Below are 27,509 nucleotides of genomic sequence, written 5' to 3' on the forward strand. Positions count from 1 at the left end.
CCCCTTGCTTGCATGTGCAATGAAGACCAACTGCCAATACTAATGGGAAGGATCAGGAGATTGTAGTTGACACATGGGGAATAGTATGTATATGTCTCTCAAACAATACAATTTTGCAAATGCTTGCCATATGTTTCATTTACCATAATGCATCAGTTTAGACTTATTTATCTTTGTGGCGCAACCCCATTAGGACAATGGTTAAAGAGCCACTGTCACAAACTTTAAAAAAAAAATCATAAGGGGTTGTGATTGCAAGCAGTTTTCAAGTTTTCTATGTTTAAATCTATGTTATACATAGGGCGTCTAGGTTCACTAGGTTCACTGCGCATGTGTATGACCACATTCAGTAGCCAAAAATCCTGAGGGTGCTCGCATTGTATGGTCAGCTCTCCTGTCACACAGCACCAAACCCTTTGTAACCACAAAGTAACATTATACTGACTGAATTGTTACATAACAAAGAGCATTGTCTCCTGGTAAGCTGCAGGGCTGATAATATAATTAGCAAAAGGTAATAATATAATTTAATTCAGTTGATATACAACCTGCATGATGAACAGGTGTCTTTCCTTGCGTGAGCGCACAAAGGACTGGGACTTCCTGGGTTTGGACTCTTTTTTTAACAGAGAAAAGACCAAATATCAGCATGGAAGGAGCATGGACCACATTTTGTCCATATGTATAATGTTGATTTAAACATAGAAAACTTGCAAAACTGCTTGCCATCAAAACCTCTATTGAATTCTTAAAAAAAATACTGTACTGTAGCCAGCTCATCTAATACCTAGTCTGGTTCAGTGGTCAAGGTTTTGAGAAACAACTGTTAACAGCTGTTAAAATCTGTTAAAATCCATATACATTTTTACATGGAAGATTTATCAGTTCCAGCACAGTGGTGGTTTATACTTTCATATACAAAGGTTAAAAAATTACATTTTTTTCTTACATCAATTCAAACTTTTTTGCCTTTTATGGAGCTTAGTCCATAGTTTGCAAATGATTGATATTTGAGTCCAATCTTGAGTGTGATTACAAGTGGGTGTTAAGTGTCATTTAAAATATAAGTTGGACACAAACAGTGTTTTTCGAGTGCCTGTGATGTGGTTAGATTTGTCAGAATGTAAGCATAGTTTATTTTAAGCTATGAAGGTCTTGGAGATGGAATAGAAGACCAGTGTATTAGCTTCTTGTCTCCAAAATCTAGAGTAGTAGTAGCTACTGTGGATGTTATAGAAACCACAGAAAAGGCTGCAGCACAGTATAGCTAGATTGACATCTTGGCACTATGATTTTCCTTAGCTAGAAAAAGCAGACGAACATGGTATGGGCCTTACTCAATTACTAATGTCTGCAGAATAGATTACAGCAATATTTGATATATTGTGATGTAATAGATGTTACTAGAGATTAGCAAATTTTTCAAAGGTTTGATCTGGCATGTTTGCTGAACTTTGATGATAGTTTGGATTTGTCTGAACCAACCCTTAAATGAGCCTCTATAAAACCCCCAGTGTCCTCTTTCTCTGGTCTCCCATGTACCCCACAGCCTCCAAAATTCCAATCACTGACTAAGATGGGACAGTGCCATGGCCAGTGATTGCCTGAGAGGGCTGTCAGCCCCCTCAGCCAATCACTGGCTGTGGTGGTGCCCTGTCTCAGTCAGTGATTGGCTAAGCGGGCTTGGAGGCGGCTGGAGACACCGGAGACCCAGAGGAGGACACCGTGGGAGTGTGTACATGTGAGCATACTATATTTTAGTTTTTTAGATGTGTTGTTGCCATCTTTACGAACTCATTCGTACAAATAATAATCAGTTCAGTACCGAATTGTGAGTATGTTTCATATAACATAATACATCTCTATTGACCTTCCCTCCTGGGCCAATTTTCGTTATTGTATTTTTTTTTACGTCTTAAACGTCTTTTACGTTTAAAGAAGCGCAGCGCTTGCATTTTTTCACCTACAGAAACCTGCAGGTCCAAAGGAAGCGGGTTTTTGGAAATAATAAAAGATGATTACTTTTCCCAACTAGTGAAGCAACTAACAATAACAGGACACTTCTGTGCCTAATATTACCCAGTAGGCTGGAGTGTGTGTGTGTGGGTAGAGATGAGCAGACTTTTTGGATTTCTGGTTTTGGAGAACCAGAACGATCGGCATCGGATTCCCGCTGTCTACTCGCTCCGTGCAGCGGGTGGATACCTCCTAGGAACGCCTGGAAAACTGGGATACAGCCCAGTTTTCCAGGCATTCCCTAGGAGGTATCCACCCGCTGCACGGAGCCGGCAGACAGCGGGAGTCAGATGCCGATCGTTCTGGTTTTCACGACCCAAAAATCCAAAGAGTCTGTTCATCTCTTTGTGTGGGCGTGGGGGGTGGGGGGGTGGAGTTAACTAGGTAATAGTAGCCACAACATAAGTTTTTATTTATCCTTTAATATGAAGGGGGCTACAAAAACAATAAACTTCAGGAAGGCCAATTTATAAATATAAAAATAAGGGTACAGAAGAGAAATAGGACATTTTTAAGAGCATTCTAGGTAGATCTTGTTATCTACACATACCCAATGGGAATAAATGTAGTAGGAAGCAACAGGAGAAGACGTGGTTAACTAAAACTGCAATAAATAATAAAAAACAAGCATTCAGACTATGAAAATAAGAAGGTAATTGTGTAAAAGGTTCTTTAAAAATCATATAAAAGAAGCAACAATTGTAACAGAAAGAATGATTGCCACAGTAAGTAGAAATAATCCCATAATATTCTTCACCTATATAAATAACAAAAAACTTGAAACGGAAAATGTTGTCCCACTCAGAAATAATCTAGGTGGAATGGTGGAGAGGATGAGAAAAAGGTCAATCTACTAAATATCTTCCCTACTGTATTTTGACAGAAAAAACTATGACAGATGACTTGAGTAGATAAATGGCAAATTAAGTTTAATGTGGATAAATGTGGAGCCATATAAATAATAAGTGCTATTATTTGCTAAATAATAAAACATTGGGTAAAAAAATGTGAAAAAGTTGATTAAATGATATTGCTTTACTTTATAACCTACAAGTGCCATATGTATATCACCAAAGTTTACTATGTATCTTATTATGCATGCACACAATAAAACATTTTCTAAAAAAAAAAAAAAAAACAGGGTAAAACTGCATCCGTAAAGGACCTGGGGGTATTGGTAGACAGTAAAGTCAACTTTAGTGATTAGTGCCAGCAGGGCCGGCCTTAGGGTAGATGGCGCCCTGTGCGAAACTTTCTTTTGGCGCCACCCCCCCGCCCCTGTTGATACCCCCTAATGGTGACATAGACTAAATCTCACAGCCTCCCATCCCTCCAGACAACCCCCCACAATAAAACCACAAACGGGACAGGAGGCTGTAGGATTTAGATACAATATACTAAATCCTACTACAACAAGCTCCACCCCTAAACCCCAGCCCCCCCAAACCCCCCGACCCCCGATAGAAGTACCATCTATGTATGTATCTATCAATCATCTACCCCCCCCCCCGTTATATATGTGACCTTTTAATCACTTTTTGAATTTTTCTCTGGGATGTGACTTCACTAAAAACCAGCAAATTTGGACTTGGCCTATTTGGCAATTACACTGTTTATCGTGGGGGCAGTAGTTATGCACTGTTTAGCTGTTGGGTATGCTGGGGGCAGTAGTTATGCACTGTTTAGCTGTTGGGTATGCTGGGGGCAGTAGTTATGCACTGTTTAGCTGTTGGGGTATGCTGGGGGCAGTAGTTATGCACTGTTTAGCTGTTGGGGTATGCTGGGGGTAGTAGTCATGCACTGTTTAGCTGTTGGGTATGCTGGGGGTAGTAGTTATGCACTGTTTAGCTGTTGGGTATGCTGGGGGCAGTAGTTATGCACTGTTTAGCTGTTGGGTATGCTGGGGGCAGTAGTTATGCACTGTTTAGCTGTTGGGGTATGCTGGGGGCAGTAGTTATGCACTGTTTAGCTGTTGGGGTATGCTGGGGGAAGTAGTTATGCACTGTTTAGCTGTTGGGTATGCTGGGGGCAGTAGTTATGCACTGTTTAGCTGTTGGGTATGCTGGGGGCAGTAGTTATGCACTGTTTAGCTGTTGGGTATGCTGGGGGCAGTAGTTATGCACTGTTTAGCTGTTGGGTATGCTGGGGGCAGTAGTTATGCACTGTTTAGCTGTTGGGGTATGCTGGGGGCAGTAGTTATGCACTGTTTAGCTGTTGGGGTATGCTGGGGGTAGTAGTCATGCACTGTTTAGCTGTTGGGTATGCTGGGGGTAGTAGTTATGCACTGTTTAGCTGTTGGGTATGCTGGGGGCAGTAGTTATGCACTGTTTAGCTGTTGGGTATGCTGGGGGCAGTAGTTATGCACTGTTTAGCTGTTGGGGTATGCTGGGGGCAGTAGTTATGCACTGTTTAGCTGTTGGGGTATGCTGGGGGAAGTAGTTATGCACTGTTTAGCTGTTGGGGTATGCTGGGGGTAGTAGTTATGCACTGTTTAGCTGTTGGGTATGCTGGGGGCAGTAGTTATGCACTGTTTAGCTGTTGGGGTTTGCTGGGGCAGTAGTTATGCACTGTTTAGCTGTTGGGTATGCTGGGGGCAGTAGTTATGCACTGTTTAGCTGTTTGGGTATGCTGGGGGCAGTAGTTATGCACTGTTTAGCTGTTGGGGTATGCTGGGGGAAGTAGTTATGCACTGTTTAGCTGTTGGGGTATGCTGGGGGTAGTAGTTATGCACTGTTTAGCTGTTGGGTATGCTGGGGGCAGTAGTTATGCACTGTTTAGCTGTTGGGGTTTGCTGGGGCAGTAGTTATGCACTGTTTAGCTGTTGGGTATGCTGGGGGCAGTAGTTATGCACTGTTTAGCTGTTTGGGTATGCTGGGGGCAGTAGTTATGCACTGTTTAGCTGTTGGGGTTTGCTGGGGCAGTAGTTATGCACTGTTTAGCTGTTGGGGTATGCTGGGGCAGTAGTTATGCACTGTTTAGCTGTTGGGGTATGCTGGGGGCAGTAGTTATGCACTGTTTAGCTGTTGGGGTATGCTGGGGCAGTAGTTATGCACTGTTTAGCTGTTGGGGTATGCTGGGGGTAGTAGTTATGCACTGTTTAGCTGTTGGGTATGCTGGGGGCAGTAGTTATGCACTGTTTCAGCTGATATATAGATAGATAGAGATAGATAGAAGGGAAAGAGGTAGAGAGACAGAGGAGAGAGAATCATCAGATTTACAGCAGGGGCACAGGATCCTGGAGGCTGCAGCATTGCTGAGGAGGAGGAGGGAGGACGCACATGGCTGGGCAGAGGTCACAGGTCACCACACTGATGGGACCTGAGCACCCTGCAGGTTGCAATGTGGCAAGAAAAAAGTCAGCCTCCCACATGTGGTGGGTGCCGGGGGCGGGGCTGTCGGCGGGGGGCGGAGCTTACCGGGATCAACCCGGAACATTACTTTGCCAGGTCCCTAGCCCGTCTATCTTCTGGAGCGCCCAAACCAACTACTATGTAAGGAGGGCAGGCGGCCAGCTAGAGGGGCGCTCTGGCAGACAGACAGAACGTCTGTCTGCCAGACCAGTTAAGTGTGCAGCTGACTGCCAGAGCGCCCCCTAGCTGGCCAGGAGTGATGCGCCCTGTGCAACCGCACAGCTCGCACACCCCAAAGGCCGGCCCTGAGTGCCAGGCAGGGCCGTTTTAATACATTTGTGGGCCTGGTGCACAGCCCTAAAGAGTGCCCCCCCCCAACCCAGCGTTATCAAAATCAGAGCTCTCCACACACAGTATAATGCCCTGAAAATGTCCCCACACTGTATTAAGAGCCCCAATACATACGGTAGTTACCTCATAACGATATCACCAATGATAACATTATATAATACCGCCACACCATGACCACTATCACTACAGACCCTATAACAGTTACATCCATTTACTCACAGGGGGCGTCTTCTCTGATCAGAGTCTTTCACCTTTTCTTTCACTCCATCCAGCTTGGGCCACCTTTAAGTCTTCCCCCGGCTGTGAATCTTCTCTCCAGAATCTGCCAGAGAAACATTTTAGGCTCCAACACATACAGTAGTAAGGTCCCCTGTACCCCTATACAGTAGTTACCCCCCTATGTACCCCTATATAGTAGTTACCCCCCTCTTTCCCCCTATATAGTAGTTACACCCCTCTGTGCTCCCCCACAGCTGTGTGCTGCCCTCAGTAGTAAAAACAGCTGTGTGCTGCCCCCAGTAGTATATAGACACCTGTGTGCTGCCCCCAGTACTATTGACCACTAGGTGCTGCTCCCAGTAGTATATATACCCCCTGTGCACCCCCAGTAGTATATAGACCCCATTGTGCTGCCCCCAGTAGTATATAGACCCCTTGTGTGCTGCCCCCAGTACTATAGATCACTAGGTGCTGCCCCCAGTAGTATATATCCCCCTCTGTGCTCCCCCAGTTATATATCCCCCCGTGCATCCCCCAGTAGTATATATACCCCCGTGCAGCCCCAAGTAGTATATATATCCCCTGTGCTCCCACAGTAGTATATACTCCCCCTGTGCACCCATAGTAGTATGTATATCCCCTGTGCTCTCCCAGTAGTATATAGTCCCCCTGTGCATTCCCGAGTAGTATATATACCCCCCTGTGCACCCTCCAGTAGTATATATATCCCCTGTGCTCCCCCCAGTAGTATATAGTCCCCCTGTGCACCCCCCAGTAGTATATATATCCCCTGTGCTCCCCCAGTACGCTTTCCCAGTTATATATAACCCCTGTGCACCCCCCCCTATTATATATACCAGTTATATATACCCCCTGTGCGCCCCCAGTTATATATACCCCCCGTGCGCCCTCCAGTTATATATACCCCCCGTGCACCTCCCAGTTGTATACATATCCTCTGTGCGCCCCAGTAGTGTATAGCCCCCCCTCTGCACTCCCCCAGTTATATATACCCCCCTGTGCGCTCCCCCAGTTATATATATACCCCCTGTGCTCCCCCAGTTATATATACCCCCATGTGCCCCCTCCAGTAGTATATAGCCTCCTCTGTGCTCCCTGTTATATATACCCCCCTGTGCACTCCCCCAGTTATATATACCCCCGTGCGCTCCCCCAGTTATATATATATACCCCCTGTGCTCCCCCAGTTATATATACCCCCCTGTGCCCCCTCCAGTAGTATATAGCCCCCCTCTGTGCTCCCTGTTATATATCCCCCTGTGCACTCCCACAGTTATATATACCCCCGTGCGCTCCCCCAGTTATATATATACCCCCTGTGCGCTCCCCCAGTTATATATATCCCCCTGTGCACTCCCCCCAGTAATACCCATTGTGCACCCCCCAGTAGTATATAGCCCCCTGTGCCCTCCCCGAGTTATGTATACCCCCCTGTGCGCTCCCCCCAGTTATATATACCCCCTGTGCGCTCCCCCAGTTATATATACCCCCTGTGCGCTCCCCCAGTTATATATACCCCCCTGTGCGCTCCCCCAGTTATATATACCCCCTGTGCGCTCCCCCAGTTATATATACCCCCCTGTGTGCTCCCCCAGTTATATATACCCCTGTGTTCCCCCCCGTGGCACCCCTAGTAGCATAGACCCCCGCTGTGTGCTGCCCCCCATTATATAGCCCCACTTTGTGCTTCCCCCTCCCATATAGCAAATTAAAAAAAAACACTTTATACTCACCTGGGTCCGCGCGTTCCTCCTCTGATCACTTCACCCTTGTGGCCGCAGGCAGTGCTTTGCCTGCGGTCACAAGAGGCCGCTCTCCCCTCTCGCGGTGTCGGCACTGAGTGACGTCACTCAGCGCCGATACCACTACGGAAGAGCGGCCTCTTGTGACTGCAGGCAAAGCACTGCCTGCGGCCACAAGGATGACTGACAGGGAGGGAGCCAATGGCTCCTGACCTGTCAGTGCCGCTGCTGCTGCCTGTACCTATGAGCGCTCGTTACGAGCGCTCATAGCTACAGTGCAGAGCGCAGCAGCAGGCGGGGGGGGCCCTGCAGGGGGCGCCATGGATGGGTAACTTACCCATCCCGATGGCGCCCTCCTGGCAGGCTGGTGGCCGGAGCCCTGTGCGACCCCACTGGTCGCACAGAGCAAAAGTCGGCCCTGTGCAGGGTGGGCCCCTTTAACCAGTGGGCCCCGTGCACGTGTACCATGTGCCCTCTGGTTAAAGCGGCCCTGGTGCCAGGCAGTGGCTGCCAAGACTAAAAAATTTATGGGATGCAATAAAAGAGGCATCAATGCTAAATATGAGAACATAGTTTTGCCTTTACAAACCACTGGTCAGACCGCATATGGAATACTGTGTACAGTTATGGGCACCGGTATATAAGAAGGACACAGCTGAACTGGAGTGGGTGTGGAGAAAGGCGACCAAGGTCATTAGGGGAATGGGTGCAGGGGCGCCGCAATCATGAGGCGACCTGAATCGTCTGCCTCAGGCGGCGCCACTAGCTGTCACCATGGGGGCGGCATTCAGTGGCAGATTATAATATGAGCGGTTCGGCGGCCGCCCACATTATAATCCGCCACTGACTGTACCATGTACTGGAGCCCCCCCGCCCCCGGGCAGTATCTGTAATGAGATGCTGTGAGCGGGGGGGGGGGGGACTGTATTCATAAGCGCCGCGCTGTACTAAATCAGCCGCGCCGTGCTGATACTACAGTGCGGCGCTTATGAATACAGTCCCCCCCGCTCACAGCATCTCATTACAGATACTGCCCGGGGGCGGGGGGGCTCCAGTACATGCATTCCACGTCCGTGATCCGTCAGGATCACGGAACGTGGGAATGCAGCCTTTAGTCCCTCGGGTGATGCGCGGCTGCCGGAGGTGTCCCGTCCTGTCCCCGGCAGCGCGCGCATCAGAGAGCTCCCCGTGCGCCGGAAGTCACAGCCGCAGGCGCATGGGGAGATCTGTGATGCGCGCGCTGCCGGGGACAGGACGGGACACCTCCGGCAGCCGCGCATCACCCGGGACAAGACCAGAGAGGCTCGACGGGGGAACGGAGGGCAGGTGAGTTGTGTGCTGTTTTTTGTTTTATCTGCTGTGCAGGGGGGGGGGGGGGGGAGAGGGGGACCATCTATAAGGGAGGGGGGAAAGAGGGGGACGATCTATAAGGGAGGGGGGAAAGAGGGGGACGATCTATAAGGGAGGGGGGAAAGAGGGGGACGATCTATAAGGGAGGGGGGGGAGGGGGACCATCTATAAGGGAGGGGGGAAAGAGGGGGACCATCTATAAGGGAGGGGGGAAAGAGGGGGACCATCTATAAGGGAGGGGGGAAAGAGGGGGACCATCTATAAGGGGAAACCATCTATAAGGGAGGGGGAGAGGGAAGAGGGGGACTATCTATAGGGGGGAGAAGGGGACCATCTATAAGGGAGGGGGGAAAGAGGGGGACCATCTATAAGGGGGGGGGACGATCTATAAGGGAGGGGGAGAGGGAAGAGGGGGACTATCTATAGGGGGGGGAAGGGGACCATCTATAAGGGAGGGGGGAAAGAGGGGGACCATCTATAAGGGGGGGGGACCATCTATAAGGGAGAGGGAAGAGGGGGACCATCTATAAGGGAGGGGGGAAAGAGGGGGACCATCTATAAGGGGGGGGCCATCTATAAGGGAGGGGGGAAAGAGGGGGACCATTTATAAGGGGGGGGGGCCATCTATAAGGGAGGGGGAGAGGGAAGAGGGGGACTATCTATAGGGGGGGAAGGGGACCATCTATAAGGGAGGGGGGAAAGAGGGGGACCATCTATAAGGGAGGGGGACGATCTATAAGGGGGGGGGACCATCTATAAGGGAGGGGGAGAGGGAAGAGGGGGACCATCTATAGGGGGGGGGGGAAGGGGACCATCTATAAGGGAGGGGGGAAAGAGGGGGACCATCTATAAGGGGGGGCCATCTATAAGGGAGGGGGGAAAGAGGGGGACCATCTATAAGGGGGGGACCATCTATAAGGGAGGGGGACCGTCTATAAGGGGGGGAAGAGGGGGACCATGTATAAGGGGGGGAGGGTGACCATCTATAAGGGAGGGGGAGAGGGAAGAGGGGGACCATCTATAAGGGAGGGGGGAGAGGGGGACCATGTATAAGGGGGGGAGGGGGACCATCTATAAGGGGTGGAAGAGGGGGACCATCTATAAGGGGGGAAGAGGGGGACCATCTCCTAAAAGATCAGCACCCTCCTCTCCTGACATCCTCTGTGCTGCTGGGACTTCTCCTATAGGATTAGCACCCTCCTCTCCTGACATCCTCTGTGCTGCTGGGACCTCTCCTATAGGATTAGCACCCTCATCTCCTGACATCCTCTGTGCTGCTGGGACCTCTCCTATAGGATTAGCACCCTCATCTCCTGACATCCTCTGTGCTGCTGGGACCTCTCCTATAGGATTAGCACCCTCATCTCCTGACATCCTCTGTGCTGCTGGGACCTCTCCTATAGGATTAGCACCCTCATCTCCTGACATCCTCTGTGCTGCTGGGACCTCTCCTATAGGATTAGCACCCTCATCTCCTGACATCCTCTGTGCTGCTGGGACCTCTCCTATAGGATTAGCACCCTCATCTCCTGACATCCTCTGTGCTGCTGTGACCTCTCCTATAGGATTAGCCCCCTCCTCTCCTGACATCCTCTGTGCTGCTGGGACCTCTCCTATAAAGTCAGCCCCCTCCTCTCCTGACATCCTCTGTGCAGCAAGGGACCAAACATTATGTTTATTGGGGACAGCAGTGGGGGGGGCAGTAGTGGATTATAATGTGGGCGGATTGACGGGGGGGGGGGGGGGGGGGGGGGGGGGCGTCATTCTATAGTTCGCCTCGGGCAGCAGAGAGGCTAGAATCACCCCTGAATGGGTGGGTTACAGTACCAAGACAGATTATAAAGCTTGGGGATATTTAGTTTAGGAAAAAGACATCTTTGGGGTAATCTGGTCCCAATGTACAAATATATAAATGGACAGTACACAGAAAACACAGAAAATGTTTTCATCATAGGTTTTCTCAGTTGGTTGGCTATATAAGCTGCTAGTACCAATGCCTGTGCTGTAGGAGTATATATATATATATATATATATATATATATATATATATATATATATATATATGTGTTCCTGGCATGAAGGGGTTTTAATGTGTGTGGGGCTGCTTCAGTGTGATCAGCCCTGCACACATAATGTACCAAGAGTTGGGGATACTGACAGACAGTCATTACCTTGCAGCTGCCTGCAATTAACCCCCTTAAATGCTGTGATCTATAACGATCATGGCATTTAAGGGAGTCAGTTAGAGAAGCTGTACCTGACATTTCTAAAATTTATGAGAAATGTTGGGACAAATGGAAAGAGCTTTATAAATAAAGCCGCTTAGTATTATAAAAAATCCAATTAGCCCCAGGTGAGATGAATTTATGGATGGAGGGATTGGCAGTTAGCTTAGCTACAGCAAGACATCATTACAAATTACGAGCACCCATAATACTCATCAATGCTATACAATGCATTGATCAGTATATATAATCTAATAAATGCATATATAAGTTCTCTGGGGGCATATAAAGTGTAAAATATACATATATATATATATATATATATATATATATATATATATATATATATGGGGAGGATTTTTGTTAAATATTATATATATATATATATATATATATATATATATATATATATATATATATATATATAATATTTAACAAAAATCCTCCCCTAAAAAATGTTAAAATCACCCCATACTCTTTATGCATATCACCCCAATATACATTCTCATTATACATAATTGGTATCCTAGCATGTGGAATTTTCTGATCTATTAAAATAAAACAATATTATTACCGCACGGTGAACAGTGTAAATCTAAGGAGGAAAAAACGACCTGGATTGCTGATTTTTTTTAAATACTGTATTTTCCAGCGTGTAAGACAACTCCTGACTTTTAAGAAAGTTGTCAGGGGTTCGCCTTATACGCTGGAAAATGTAAACCCCTGCCTGAACACAGCCCTGCTGCAGGAGAGAGGCTTCAGGAACTTCCGCTGCCTCTCTCATTCTCCCGAAGCTCTCCTAGCAGCCGAGGAGAGGTTCTGGGATCTCCGTCTCCGGCGCAGGCAGTGTATGTCACACTGCCTGCACCTGGGAACGGTACTGGAGGTGCGCCGATGCCGGGAACGGGCCCCAGGTGAGTTAACTGTTTTTTTTTATAGTGGTCACCCCATACGGTGGGGATGCGGCCATATTTGAGCCCCGTAGCGACCGTACCCGGTGTAAACGACGACCCCCAGCTTCTAAGAAGAATTTTTGGGGTTAAAAGGTCTTCTTATACACCGGAAAATACGGTATATATCAGAAAAAATGTAATGAAAAGGGATAAAAAAAATTCTTACACACTAATATACCAATAAAAACTATAGATCATGGCGCAAAAGCTCCTAACCAGTCCTGTAGGTGGAAAAATTAAAGCAATATGGCCCTTAGAAAAACTGCTTCAATGATCTCTGGACATCCGTGCATTAATGACCTTTGGTCATGATGGGGTTAACAAGCCTTCTCACTAATGTTTGAAAAATGATTCTAAAATAACCTCATTTTGCCCTATTCTGCATAGTAGAGCTGTCATAAGCTATAGAAAACAGGAAGGCTTAAGGGCCTTTTACACTGCTTTCCTCGGAATGCTCATTACAGATAATCGACCCATGTAAAGGGACCAGCAATCTGCTGCCAAAAGAAATAACACTAATCCGTTGGCTGATCGCATATTTTGTGCAGCCAATAATATCATCATTATGTGGGACCGAAAATGATGAAGTTAATGTGAAGGATCAGCAAGAGAGTGCTGATCACCGAAGCCCTTTGGACTATTGTGACAAACCTACTGGCCAACGTTAAATGAGATTATATGTTAAGATTGTTTTTCTACAATCATCATGGAAAAAAAAGTAAAAAAAAGATTGATTTATATTGTATGTCAGTTTCTGTTGATACATTCTAGCCATACTTTCCCATTGATACCTTGATTAAAGTGTAAAACATGTAATGCAATAACCTTCATGAGGGTGTTAATAACATTCAATTATGTGTTCAAAGTGCTTGGATTTACTTAAAAACTCATACTGTTAGAAGTGGCATTGCACAGCCAATAAACATTTGTCTAAAGAGTCATAATATGAGAAACTAAAAGTGATTTATGAATATATTTATTCAAACATCTGGTTCTCTTTCATAGGAAGACACAAAAGGACCTGAAAAATACAAGACGATTTACCAACATAGACATGGGTTTACTACACAAAGACTTAAAGGTTTAATGTCAAAAATTTAAGCTCTAAGAATACATTAGGCCTCATTTATGAACAGTGGGTCAATTTTAAGCTGTTAGGCTGTCGTTTGTGTCTGTTTTTTTGCGCCAAATTCATTAATGTGACACACGCCGTATGTAAACCTGGAATGTTTTTCTTCAGGACAAAACGAAAAACCTAGAAGTGTCTGGTTGTTAGAATAGAAAACCCATCATAAAGATGACGGTTTGCTTAGTATGGCCAAGTTCACACAATGAATTTTTTTTATTAAACAACCGCTGTTGTTGCATTTGTGCGGCAACGGCCGATGTTTAATCACAGCGGCCGATCGCTTTAACCTCTATGGAATCCTGGCCGCAGTGTATACACATTGTATACTATATGGCCGGGATTCCATGCGGCCGCACAGAAAACATGTTTTCTGTGCTCCTGCTATTCAGTAAACAGCGGCCGCACCAAATAGACTGTTCACACAATGTAAAATACGGCTCCCGGACATACTTTACACTGTGTGCTATGGCTAATTGGAGTGTGGGCACACCCGAAATGTGCCTACATTCCAATTAAGTTGAAGTGATGTTTACCCTGGCAATACTGCAGTATTGGCTAGGTTTAACCCCTCAGACAGCGGCCATTCTGTGACACGGCCATGTCACAGAACGGCCGCCGTTTTGCCATGTGTGAACATGGACTGAATGTGGCGGGTTTTAAAGGACACACCCATGACACACCCACAACACGCCCACTTACTTGGTTTATAGACGAAAATTATGGGTTTGTCCGGTTTGTGGACAAATTGTGATGCATGCCTTTAGGAAAAGGCATGTCGACTAAAAGAGGACAAAAAAATGGTCAAAAACCTGACAATTTGCTGCCATAGTAAATCAGCCCCATTGTCCTTTGCTGAACCGCATTAGTTTTTCTACACTGGGATATTGTATAGTGTCTGATTCAAATACAATGCAAAAAAAAAAAGTGTTTTTCAACATCAGTGAGCCAGCCAGATCCTCCACCGGGAAGGAACATCCAAGCTAAGGCCCCGTTCCCACTGAGCAAAGGTAGTGGAATTCCGCGACGGAATTATGTTGCTATTACACATGCCCCATGCAGTAGGAGCGTATATATATATTCCTGCTGTGAAGGGTCTTTTAATGTGTGCGGGATTGCTCCGCTGTGAGTGGCCCCGCACATATTAGTGTTGCCGTCACTGGATGTAATGACAGGCGGGCCACGGTAACACAGCTGCCTTTCATTAATACCTTAAACGCTGTGATGCATAGCGATCAAGGCGTTTAACGACGTCAGTAACAGGATAAGCACCTTTCACTGACTTACACTGACAGGCGTGGGTTAAACACTTATCTTTGTCCTGTCAGATCGTTAGTCTCTGTATTGAGTCTGCCTTAGGCAAACTCTATGCACAGATCGCTGATAGGACTGATCAATGCTATGCTATGGCATAGCATTTATCAGTATATGAAATCTAATGATTGCATATTTAACTGTAAAAAAAAGTGTAAAAGATTAAATTGGTTCCTTTCCCATTCAAAAAAAATGTACAAAAAAGTAAATATATCATTTTATATATCGTATTGTGCAGAATTGTCAGATCTAGTAAAATATAACAATATTGTTCATGGTGAACAGCTCAAAGGAAAAGAGAAAAAAAACACCAAGATTGCTATTATAAAAAAAAATTATAAATAAAAAAAGTATAAACATTTTTTTTATTTTATACCGGTATGATACCAATAGAAACTAGAGATCATGACGCAAGAAAATGACAACCCAAATATCCCTGTAGGCAGAAAAGTAAAAGCATTATGGATCTTAGAAAGTGAGGAGGAACATTTGGCCTGGACATCTGTGCACCAAAGACCTTTGGCATGAAGGTGTTAAATAAGTGCAGAGCAAATGGTGAGTAACCATAATTAAACACAATAATTGTGTACATAATGGACGTTTTAGATTTGGTGGCGATTGTTAGTGTGGAGACTTTAAGTTGAGTGAAGATTACAGTTTTATCATTAATGACTTTGGAAATACCCAAGCAAGGTATCCATCCACAGACAGCTGCTTCGGGAGAATTTGCCCCTCATCAGTGTGGAACAGGATTTGGGCTAGTGGGAGCAATGCCTAGTAAGTGCATTCATAAGATTGACGGTTGACGGAGACACTGTCACGTTCTCAGGGGGCAATGCTTCTAGGTTCACTGACGTTCAGAAATGGATGATGGTGTCTTTGCATTGTTTGGGTTGATCTCCCTTATGTCACCCTTCATTCTTTTGGTGCAAATAATAAACCTCCTAGAATGCGATTTACAGACCAAGCCTTCTGCAAGGGACAAGAAAGCAATACCTAGAGGCTTAAAGGGGTAGTGCGGCGGTAAAAAATTATTCACAGAATAACACACATTACAAAGTTATACAACTTTGTAATGTATGTTATGTCTGTGAATGGCCCCCTTCCCTGTGTCCCACCACCCCCACCCGTGTACCCGGAAGTGTAGTGCATTATACATACCTGATCCGTGCCGACACGTGTCCACCATCTTGTGCCAAACGTCATCTTCGCGCGGCTGAGCAGCTGATGACGCGGCTGGCACTCGGGAAGATCGAAGGTGTTCGGGCCGGCCGGCCGAAGATGACGTTTGGCACAAGATGGCGGACGCGTGTCGGCATGGATCAGGTATGTATAAAGCACTACACTTCCGGGTACACGGGTGGGGGTGGTGGGACACGGGGAAGGGGGCCATTCACAGACATAACATACATTACAAAGTTGTATAACTTTGTAATGTGTGTTATTCTGTGAATAATTTTTTACCGCCGCACTACCCCTTTAAAGTGAATCTGTACCCACAATCTGACCCCCCCCCCCCAAAACCGCTTGTACCTTCAGATAGCTGTTTTTTAATCCAATATCTGTCCTTGGGTCCGTTTGGCAGGTGATGCAATTATTGTCCTAAAAAACAACTTTTAAACTCGCAGCCCTGTGCCCAACGGCCGTGGACTAGGTTGTGTATGCATTAGGCTGGGACAACCTCTCTGTCCCTCCTCCCCACCCTCCTCATCATTAGGAATGATCCAGGCAGATTTTCTCCTATTCATCACCTGTGTCAGCACGGCACATGGGCTGGATCTTTACGGCACCTGTGTAGTTTTCACTGCAGACGAATAGGAAAAATGGTGAAGAGGGCGGGGAGAAGGAAGGGGGGGGTGCAAAGTTAGGGCACAGATACTCCAAGCCACGGCCGTTGGGCACAGGGCTGCAAGTTGAAAAGTTGTTCTTTAGGACAATAACTGCATCACCTGCCGAACGGACCCCAGGACAGATCTTGGAGTAAAAGCAGCTTTACAAAGGTACAAGCGGTTTGAGGGGGACAGATTGTGGGTACAGAGTCGCTTTAATGGGAATCTATCACTAGCTTTATGCTTTAGAGCCACAAAAATAATGAAGACATACATTTTTTTTGGGTCGTTGTTTTTAGTTGTTCATACACAGTACTTTTTTTGACCGGTCCTTTGCATTAAAGTCAATGGAATTTTACTACAGGAAATATCCAAAGGGGACATCAGTCAATATTGAACAAAAATAATGTTTCTACGGCTGATCTTCCAATGTCAGCAGTAGGAACATGCTAAAGAATGGCCACTGTTTGAGTGCCAAATAGCGCTCATTCATACAGCATATGTGAACATAGCCTTAGGGTTTGTTCCCACTATGTAATTTTTCCTTTACTCTCACTTCATCTCATTGGTGGACAGTGTGACTTAAGCAGGGCTTCATGGCAATTGGGCCCTCTCTAGCCACGCCTGTCACGCTGTCTACCCATGAAATTATGCGATTTTAGAACAGAAAGAGGGCACAGACAAGTTTTATACAGGTATATATTGAATGTGCAGCTTGTGGATGGCGCAAATGGAGAACCACACATAGAGTAAGGGGGTGACAATGTCACTTTAATATGATGCAGGTGTTACATTCAGGCAGTCAAATGAATGTCTATTTACATAATGCATGGATAGGCTAGATGCACCAGAGCATGAGCATCTCCTTGTTAGTTTCTCATTGAGGGGGCTCCCAAGCAGAGCATATACAGGCCAAACAGGGCATACGAAAATGGGTTGTCCACATGAGAATAAGATTGTTTATGGGCAACTACAAGATGCATATTAAAGCCATATTTTATAGTTTATATGTTAGTAAATGTTGTTTACAAAAAATGTAACATTGAAATTTTACAACAAAACATAAATACTCTAAATACGGTTTATTCAATTAAATCATTTGATTGCAGACATATTTGTTTTAGTGAAGGCAAACCTGTCATTTTGGTATGCTCAACAAAAACTATTTTATAGAAAAACTTGACAAAAAAAGCACGTGCTTTCCATTTCTTTGGTTTGAGGCAGTGTTTACTCTGGCTGTACTAACTTCAGGAGAAATTTTGTTTAATGCTTTTTTTTTACGGTAGAATGGTGCTGGCTGACCCTAAAGCAAAATCTGAAAACAGTGCATTTATTTTATTACTGAACATGCATGCAGTAAAATTTGTATTTGTTTCGAAAGAAGAAAAATACTTGTTTTATTTTTCTTTGACTAAAGGTTTTTTGGAAGTTGAACTGTATGAATGTTAATATTATTAGAAAAGATTTTTTGAAATTCATTCTATTCTATTCATTCTTATATTTTTCTTGCAATAAGTAAAATATATATGCTGCTATATAGATTATTAGATTAACTGCAATTAGAGAAAAGTTTGGTTCGGCAGGTTAGTGAATTTTTGACATAAAATTCTGATTAGTTTAAACAGAACCATAAAGGGTTATACAGCAGTTAAAAATGTTTTATACATTGCTGGCCTGTTGTTTAACATAATAAACACATACTTACACTTATACTTACCTCTCCATCTCTACTCCGGTGTCCCCACTGCGTGCAGCTCTGCTACTTCTGAAACAAACTTGTCTCAAGAGTGACAGTCTGCTTAGCCATGCGGTGTGAAAGCCTGCTTAGCCAATCACTGGCCGAGATAGGACAGCCCTGTGGCCAGTGATTGGCTAAGCAGGCTGTCACACCGCATCAGGACACCAGGGGAGTGAGGAGAGGTAAGCATAACATGTTTATTATGTTAACCAACAGGCCAGCAATAGATAAAAAATGCTCGATAACCCTTTTAAGTGAACGTCACTCAAATAGCTAGACAATTGCAGGTGTTTGGGTGGTTTGGTGTTCTGGTGTCCTCAGTCTCTGATCTCCGGTGTCCCCACAGCCAAAATCACTAAGCCAATCACTGACTAAGAGACAGTGTCGCGCCCAGAGACACAAGAGTGACAGCCCGCTCAATCACTGGTAATGGCGCTGTCCCATCTCAGTCAGTCAGTGATTGGCCAATCAGTGAATGACTGAGAGGGAACAATGCTGCATCTAGTGGTTAGCTGAGCAGGCTGTCACTCTACAGAAAAGAATGATAGATTGCTCAGCCAATCACTGGCCGCAGCGCTGTTCCATCTCAGTCATTGTTTGGCTATACAGGCTGGAGGAGGCTGGAGACAACGGTGACACAGGGTAGGAAACCGAGGAGTGTGGAAATGAGAGCATACCATTATTTTTGTTTTTTAGATGTATGACCGCCATGCATACCAAGTTTTAAAATAGCTTGAAAAAATTCTCAGTTTAGTCCAAGATTAGTCAGAGTGTTTCAAGAGAGAGTACACTGAGAGATTGTGTTCCTACTGAAGACCATTTTCCAGGGCCTCGTCTAGAGGCCAGGATCTATTTGTGGCACCTATATATAAAATAATTATTTCTTGCACACCTCAACCCTAGCCATGTCAGGCTTGAGCCAGAAATAATGGGAATCCTATCCATGCTGGTCGGCTATCCTCTTCTTTCCCTGATGACTAAACAGGAGTCTATAACAGTAGTAAGTAGTTAGGTAAGCACAGCCAAAGCCAAGAACTGTGCTGCAACGTGCTAGGTTTCCTTAGGGGTCCCCCAAATGGCTAGCATTACCCAGTAGGTGGGGCCTGCATTCCTGGATCTATGTCACTCTGTGCCTTTAGACAGCATAAGGAAGGCCAGAAACCTGTAAGAAATATGAAATGGGGCATGTAGAGGTGCTACATAGTGAGTTGTGTAGAGGTGGTGCATAGCCGGTCACCTAGCGCACTCTTCAGGAACCCATTAGGTAAAAATTGTCAACTGGGAAGTGTTTGGCACTTTGATGGAGAGCAGATGGTGAGCTTACTGCCAGTGAGCTCAGCTTGTGTAGCCACAGAAGAGGATAACCTGAAGACCTACTGTATGTATGGGCTGCTGCTGAAGCAGTGTAGTTTGAGAGGATTGTCAAACTTGTCACCTGGGTGGTGCTAACCTCATACCCAAGGAGAATGCATTTGTGTAAAGAGTAATTGTCTATCCTGAAATGTTGAAGCATTTACTGTGCACTGTCACCAATAAGCTTTTGTGCCTTGTATAAGAATTGTTACTATTATAACCTATGTGATTTGCATTCTCCATCTACTTCTCTTCAATCCAAGACAATCTACAAAAAATGTCAATATTCTATAGAAGAAACTATTGAAGAGATACAAAGTTCAAGCATTTTACACATATTCACTTGTAGTAACAGCATAAAGTTGTAAGGAAGAAGAAGTGATTTAAAACCATCACAGACCAATAAAAAAATAGTAAATAGTTTTTCCAGTTAAAGGTGTTGTCTGAGGATTTTTTTTTTTTAAATGTGCCCAGCTGGTCAATATAAGAAAAATCTATACTTACCAATCCTGCTCTCCTCCTGCTGCTGTCATGGAGCCCTGACACAGCATTGTTAGGATCAGGGTCGGCATGTGACCCAACTATTTAGTGGCTTATGTGAGACACAACTGTGGCCACTGATTGGCTGAGCAGTCAATACCCTAAAAGTTCTGTGCTTTATGATCGGGACTCAATGACAGTAGCAGAGGTGGATCGAGATTTTTTTGTGATTGGTTATTTGGGGTAAAAACAGACAGTGTGAGTTCCAGGCAGCCTGATAAATATGGGCCTATGTGTTGGCATCTTGGCACTCTTTAAGTATGACTAATTACTTTTCTATCAAACAGACTTCTGTAAAAATCATTAAGCACAGAGTTATGTCTGGGTTGCCAACATGAGTCTTTATTTTTTTCTGGATAACTCATCCAAAAATAAGGGGCAGTCAAAATTTTATAGACACACTGAAAAACCACAATGAATCATAAAGATCAGAATGACTTAATACCTAAAACTTAGATACTAATATGAACACATTAGCAGCAGTCACTGTGAACTGTAAATTGATAATCATGACAATGTTATTAATCTATGTCAGGTTGTCCAAAATGAAAAAAAAATAAATAATAATAATCTATTTTTTGGAGACAGTAGAAAAAGTCTCTATTTTTACAGATCGTGAAAATTAATGGATAGTGGAAAAACATTAAAAACATGCATGAAATTGATTTAAAACAAATGCAAATCGGTAAAAACTATCAAAAACTGCAGTTTAATGTTTTCATGTGTAAAATAATGCACTTGTGGACAGGCCTGTATTTAGAGTTCATGCTGCCCTAGGCACTTTGCACGCAGAGGCGCCCCCCCCATGTTACTGTACATGCATGGTATATACCCTGGCACTTGGGTGCCGCTCTGCTTGATGCCCGCTGTTCTCATCAAACAGACGTGATGGAGGAAGGAAGGAGGCCGGGGACGTCTTAGTTTGGGGACTGGTTCTGTCCAGTGTTGGACTGGGGTACCTGGGGCCCACCAATATACAACCAGTGAGACACAACATGCTGACCCACTCCTTTTTTGAATTCATCTGTGACAAATCTCAGAACACCCTCCATTTATACAGCTCTCAGGGTATGCTGGGAGTTGTAGTCTCTGAGAGGACAACCCTGTAATAAATCACTGTGTGCAGAGTCTCCTGGTGGCTGCAATCTGTGGGTGACAACCATCAGCCCTGAAGGTCCAGCAATACATCTGTGTACAGCGGCAGCTATCAGAGGATTGTACTACTTTACTACAACTCCCAGCATATCCTGAGGGCAGCAGACTGAAGTAAATGCTGGAAGTTGTATTACCTGCAGCTGTTGTAGTTGAGTCCCATACACTGGATGCTTTGTGGCATATAAGAATACATAGATCTGTGGGGGCTCAGTGCAGGGAAGTGACCCCAGAACATCACTTATAGGGGATAGAACAAAAACATCTCCCCTATATCTTATTAGTGATGTTCTGGGGTCACCTCCCTACACTGAGCCCCCACAGATCTATGTATGCTTATATGCCACAAAGCATCCAGTGTATGATGCACCTAGGACCCAACTACAGCAGCTGCAGGCACTACAACTCCCAGCATATCCTGAGGGCTGCAGACTGTTCTGGGAGTTGTAGTGCCTGCAGCTGTTGTAGTTAGGTCCTGGAGCCGTTGTGGGAGATCAGAATACATAGATCTGTGGGGGCTCAGTGCAGGGAAGTGACCCCAGAACATCACTAATAGGGGGAGATGTTTTTGTTCTATGCCCTATTAGTGCTGTTCTGGGGTCACTTCCCTGCACTGAGCCCCCACAGATCTCTGTATTCTGATCTCCCACAAAGCCTCTAGTGTAGAATGCACCTAGGACCTAACTACAACAGCTGCAGGCACTACAATTCCCAGCATTTACTGACAGTCTACAGCCCTCAGGATATGCTGGGAGTTGTAGTGCCTGCTGCTCTTGTAGTTGCCTGCTGCTCTAGTTTAAATGTTTGGGCTAGTGTACTGTAGTGACCGCAGGGATGTGTCAGTACACTACCACAAACAATACACTGACCTATTGAGACCCAAATGGTACACAGGCTCTGCACACTATAGAAGTGATTACAGTGCAGTTACTAATGACTCACAGGTGACGTCTTCTCGAATTGCCAGCCTGCCTGCCCATCCTTCTCCTGCTCCCGCCCCCCCCCCCCCCCCAGCGCAGACTAGGCATCCGTGGGCCGGTGCCTACGAGGGTTTTTTTTTAAATAATAAAAAAAGTGTTCCCTGCGGGTGCCGCCCTAGGCAACGGACCACGGGTGCCTAGTGGCAAATACGGCCCTGCTTGTGGAGGAGGAATCCTTTGTCCATGTAACATATCAGCGTTTCTGTGTTGGCAAAGACTTAAGAGGAGAAGGATTTAGGCTAAGTGCTTTCTGACAACCTTAAAATGAGTCACCAGTGCAACCAGGAGGTAGGAGATGCAAATCGTATGCTGGGATATATAGCTAGCGGTATAACCAGTAAGATATTGATAAAATAGTAAGGGATCAAAGATGGTCTACAAAAATGGTAGTGGGTGTGAGTCATAAAACATATCAGGAAAGACCTAAGAAAAGAAGGGGGAGGGAGGAGGACATAATTGAAACCTTTAAAGCGACTCTGTACCCACAATCTGACCCCCCCCCCCCCAAACCGCTTGTACCTTCAGATAGCTGCTTTTAATCCAAGATCTGTCCTGGGGCCCGTTCGGCAGGTGATGCAGTTATTGTGCTAAAAATTTACTTTTAATCCTACAGCGCTGTGTCTAACGACCGGGGCTTACATTTGTATATGCATTAGGCTGGCACACCCTCTCTGTCCTTCCTCCCCACCCTTCTCATCATTAGGAATGCTCCAGGCAGATTGCTTCCTATTCCCCACCTGTGTGCATAATGAACATGGGCTGGATCGTTAAGACACCTGTTCAAAGCTCAAACAGTAGTAAATGTTCCTGGATCATTCCTAATAAAGAGGAGGGTGGGGAGGAAGGACGGAGAGGTGGTGCCAGCCTAATGCATATACAAATGTAAGCCCCGGCCGATAAACACAGCGCTGTAGGATTAAAAGTTGTCTTTAGGAGAATAACTGCATCACCTGCCGAACGGACCCCAGGACAGGTCTTGGATTAAAAGCAGCTATCCAAAGGTACAAGTGGTTTGGAGGAGTCAGATTGTGGGTACAGAGTAGCTTTAAATATGTTAAAGGACTAAATAAGGATCAGGAGGGAAGTGTTAAAAAAAACTGAACTCAAGAACACAGTGAGAGGTTTGTTGGGAGAAAGAACAGAAACAATGTGAGAAATATTACTTTACTTTAACAGTAGTAGATGCTTGGAACAAACTTCCAGCAGATGTAGTTGGTAAGTCTACAATAACTGAATTTAAACCTTCCTGGGATTAACATATATCTATCCTAAGATAAAAAGGAAATACTAATATGGCAGACTAGATGGACCAGGTGCAGCGGCGAAACTACCATGTGACCATGCAACTGCTATGGGGCCAGTGGTGCAGGGGGGGGGGGGTCCCTTTCGGTAGAACACGTGCCAAAGTGCCCTTCCGGCACCGACAGCTCAGAAGAAGCACTACCACCCTGGTGGCACCTGCACTGCCCAACCCCAGCCCCCCACCCAGACCAGAGATAGTGTCTCGCCGCTGCCACAATCCTCTGCCTTCACCTTCCAGACCAGCGACAGAACCTCGGTGTGGCAGCGGCTGGCACCGTCCACTGCCCTAATGATGAGCCCCAATAAGCTTAGAATGATGGGACTTTTAGCACTACAGCAGTTAGAGATGCTGCTAAATGTCACAGGAGAAAGATAGATAGATAATAGACAGATAAATAGATAATAGATAGATAGATAGATAGATAGGCACCTCTGCTGCAATGATTCCCCCTATGACCTGCTGCCTTCTGTGCTTACGCGACCTGCTGGGAAGGCTTGTAATATCGAGAAGCTGCAGGTATGGGCACCAAGTTGCAGGAATGTTGCTGTATGGCCTGTTGATGTTGTGTTTGTTTTAGGAACTGTTGTGTGACCCAGGTCAGCTGTGGGGACCCATACAAGGACCTAGACACACCACTGAGGGCCCTATCTCCTGCACCTAAACCCGATATGAAGAATAGTGTCTGAGTTACATATATACCCCTCTATATAATACCCTTATACCCCTCTAATATGCCCTCCTAAATCTTTGCGAGCCTATACTGATACAGCCATGAGGCCGTATATCAATAAACTTTGATGAACATTTAAACACTTTCAGCTCTCCCAGCATCATCTACATGGGGGAGGGGGCTATGAATCCTAGTTACGATCTTCTGTTTCTATATCTATTATTTTTATTATATAAAGTATGTTGGAACTAACCCAAGATACAATTAATCAGATAAGAATTTTTACATAAAAATTCATGAAACTTTTTCCATTTTTCTTACATACTTGGGCACACACTGCAGCTTAAAAAAAAAAAAAAAAGTCAAGCAAAGGGTTAACAGAAATGAGAGAATTCTTTTCATCAGATAAGCGCCTGACTAGTAACCCTAGCCTTTTTGTGACACACCAGTTGGCAGGTACATTGGTACAGAGCCGTTGGCCTCCTTCCCTCCTCCCCGTGGGACAGTCTTAGTGCTTTTGTGCCTTATTGGTCCCTTGTGAGCGTCTTCCAACATTAGGAAGTCCTGCAAATGTGGACCAGCTGGTAGAACTAATAGCTTCTTGTTTGGACAGGCAGATGGCAGCAAAGGTGCTTACACATATGTTGTATACCTGAAGTACTGGGCCCCGCCAAGCATCTGTCACATGGCTACTGAAGGGTCTTATTGTCGTATGCTTCCACCTGAATTGGGTGTGTCTTGATGAACCTTGCCTGAAGGAAATAGGTAGGGCGATTTAACTGCAATGTCTCATCAATAGATTCTCCAATGACTGTTCTTCTTACTTATTGTCTGTCTCCTCTCTGTTCTAGTCTTTTATTATTAGTCATCGCATCTACTGCCTTCATGAATGAAACGTAACATGCTAAATGACTGATGTCCATTAAAGCTTCCTGAAAAAAAAGGATGGTCTTTATTCAGAAGAAAAAGAATTGTGTGCTCTTTGAATCTTAGTCTGCTGAATGTCTGCCAAATGTGGCCTGTTCAATTCAAAAGACCGAGTGAATAAATGAGAATAACATCCTTGGGGACCTTCTGGATCAGTTTACTCTGAAAATGCTCTGCCTGACAAAGGGTCAGAGTCACAAGGTAAATGAAAATGGCTAGGAGGGGACTTTGATGCTTGAGACACTGTAACAGTAGAGGACTTGAAAGAGAACTTCATGTTTTCTTCTGCTAAGGAAAAGATGGAAAGCAAAAGAATCTTTGAAATACTGAGCTACCTGAAGATATGTGGATATGCCATATAAAATAGAACATACTGTAAAAGTGTGTCATTTTTTTTTACAATTGGCTTAAAATGCTCTCTTATATCCGTGTAATGTAGAACGCATTTAATTAGTTTTTATTTTATTAAATAAAGGTCAATATTAAATAATGCACCCGATTCCGATCTGCTCCCCAAAATCCCTAGGGTACAATGGCAATCATATGTATGATCGCAGAAATTAACACAGTACTCCGAAAGTGGTATTTTTGTTTGGTAACCAGTAGGTCCTGTCTGCGATGCTTGTATTATCACTGCCTCTTTTATTTTTGTCTCACTACTACTTTCTGTTTAAGCATCTAGTTCTGCAGGGGCCCCAAACCATGTTCCATTGAGCCAATCAAAACCTGGTCATTATTATCATTAATCTTTAATTAAATCAATAAAAAACTTGAGAAAGGAAATGTATAAAATCAATTCTAAGGCCCCCTTCACACCCCCTATGGGGGAATCCAGAAATCTGGACAGCCCTGGATGCACACCTGGAAACTGTCCAGAATTCTGGGCCAGCTAATCAGGAGCGCATACAGTTAAATGTGGCACTGTGTTTGACAGGGCTGAGAGCCATTGGCTCCCGGCCCTGTCAATCACTCTTTTGGCTGCAGACAGCATTATGCCTTCAGCCACAAGAGGCCACTTCCCACCCTTCAGCATTGCAGCATTTTTTTCCCTCTTTAATTAGGAGACACTTATGGTTTCCTAAAGCCTCCTAAAAAGCTTCCTAATCATTGTTTCCTGACCTGAAAAAGACCACAGAAGTGTAAAGGGGGCCTAAAACTGTGAAATAGGCCTCACTAGGGAGGCATCAAAATGTTGTTGGGAAGGTGTTGTTGAGGAGCAATATACCAATAATATTTTGCCTTTGGTACTTTATTTTAATGTGAAACTGGGTTCAGAAGTTTAGATTGCTAAAGTTGTAGACAAAATCATTTACTTAAAGTAATAACATACCGACAGTTGTACTGTTCATTACTTTAGATTAGCACATTGTGTAACCATTTAGGCTATGTTCGCACTACGTAAAAGTACGGCCGTTGTTGCCATCGGCAACAACGGCCGTACTTTCTGCGGAGTGGAACACTGCCTCTGCTTCAATAGGATCCCTGGCAGAGCGAATACACATCGTACACATCAGATCCCATGCGGCGCCACAAATAACTGACATGTCAGTTTTCTGCGGTTGCAATTCAATGAATTGCAGCCGTAGGAAACCCTGTCAGTTCACACAGTGAAGCGAGCGGCTATGGGAAGTTCTGATGCGGACGCACACTGATGTACCCGCATCAGAACCCTGCGGCCAAAAGATCATCCGGCCGGTACTGCTGTACCGCCCGGGATGATCCGTGCAGAGACTGGCCGTTCCGGAGTCAGGGAACGGACGGTCTTTCACGTAGTGTGAACATAGCCTTACAGTGCGGGGAGAAAAGCTAAGTGGACCCTTTAACTGAATAACAGATATCCCTTTAGTAACATTCGCCTTCACCATACATTTCCTGTAGCATCCGAATTCAGTGGCAGTAAAGATCATCCTGCTGGTTCCGTTACCCGGACGGTGTCTTACAGAGTGGGAACATAGCCCCACAGTGTGTGAACATAGCCATAATTAACAAAGCACTCATAAATGAACAAGAAACACTCTCTATTAAAGATGAGGGAATCAGGTTCTCCCTCAGGCTGCCCCATTTAGAGGGAGGATACTGCCAGGGAACGGCCTTGAAAATGCCTGTATACAGCTAACTAACATGCGAACTAATCTTTAATTTTTTTTTTTTATGTAACCCCTTGCCTCTTCAGCCTATTTTGGCCTTACTGCCCAGGGCCTATTTTTCAAATCTGACCTGTCTCTCTTTATGTAGTGATACCTCTGAGTCGTGCTTTTAACTCACGGTCATTCTGAGATTTTTCTTGACATATTTCTGTTTATGTTTGTGGTATACTTTGGTTGATACACAAAAGTAGTTTTTTTTTTGT

The sequence above is a fragment of the Dendropsophus ebraccatus genome, chromosome 6, assembly GCF_027789765.1.
Source record: "Dendropsophus ebraccatus isolate aDenEbr1 chromosome 6, aDenEbr1.pat, whole genome shotgun sequence".
NCBI lineage: Eukaryota > Metazoa > Chordata > Amphibia > Anura > Hylidae > Dendropsophus > Dendropsophus ebraccatus.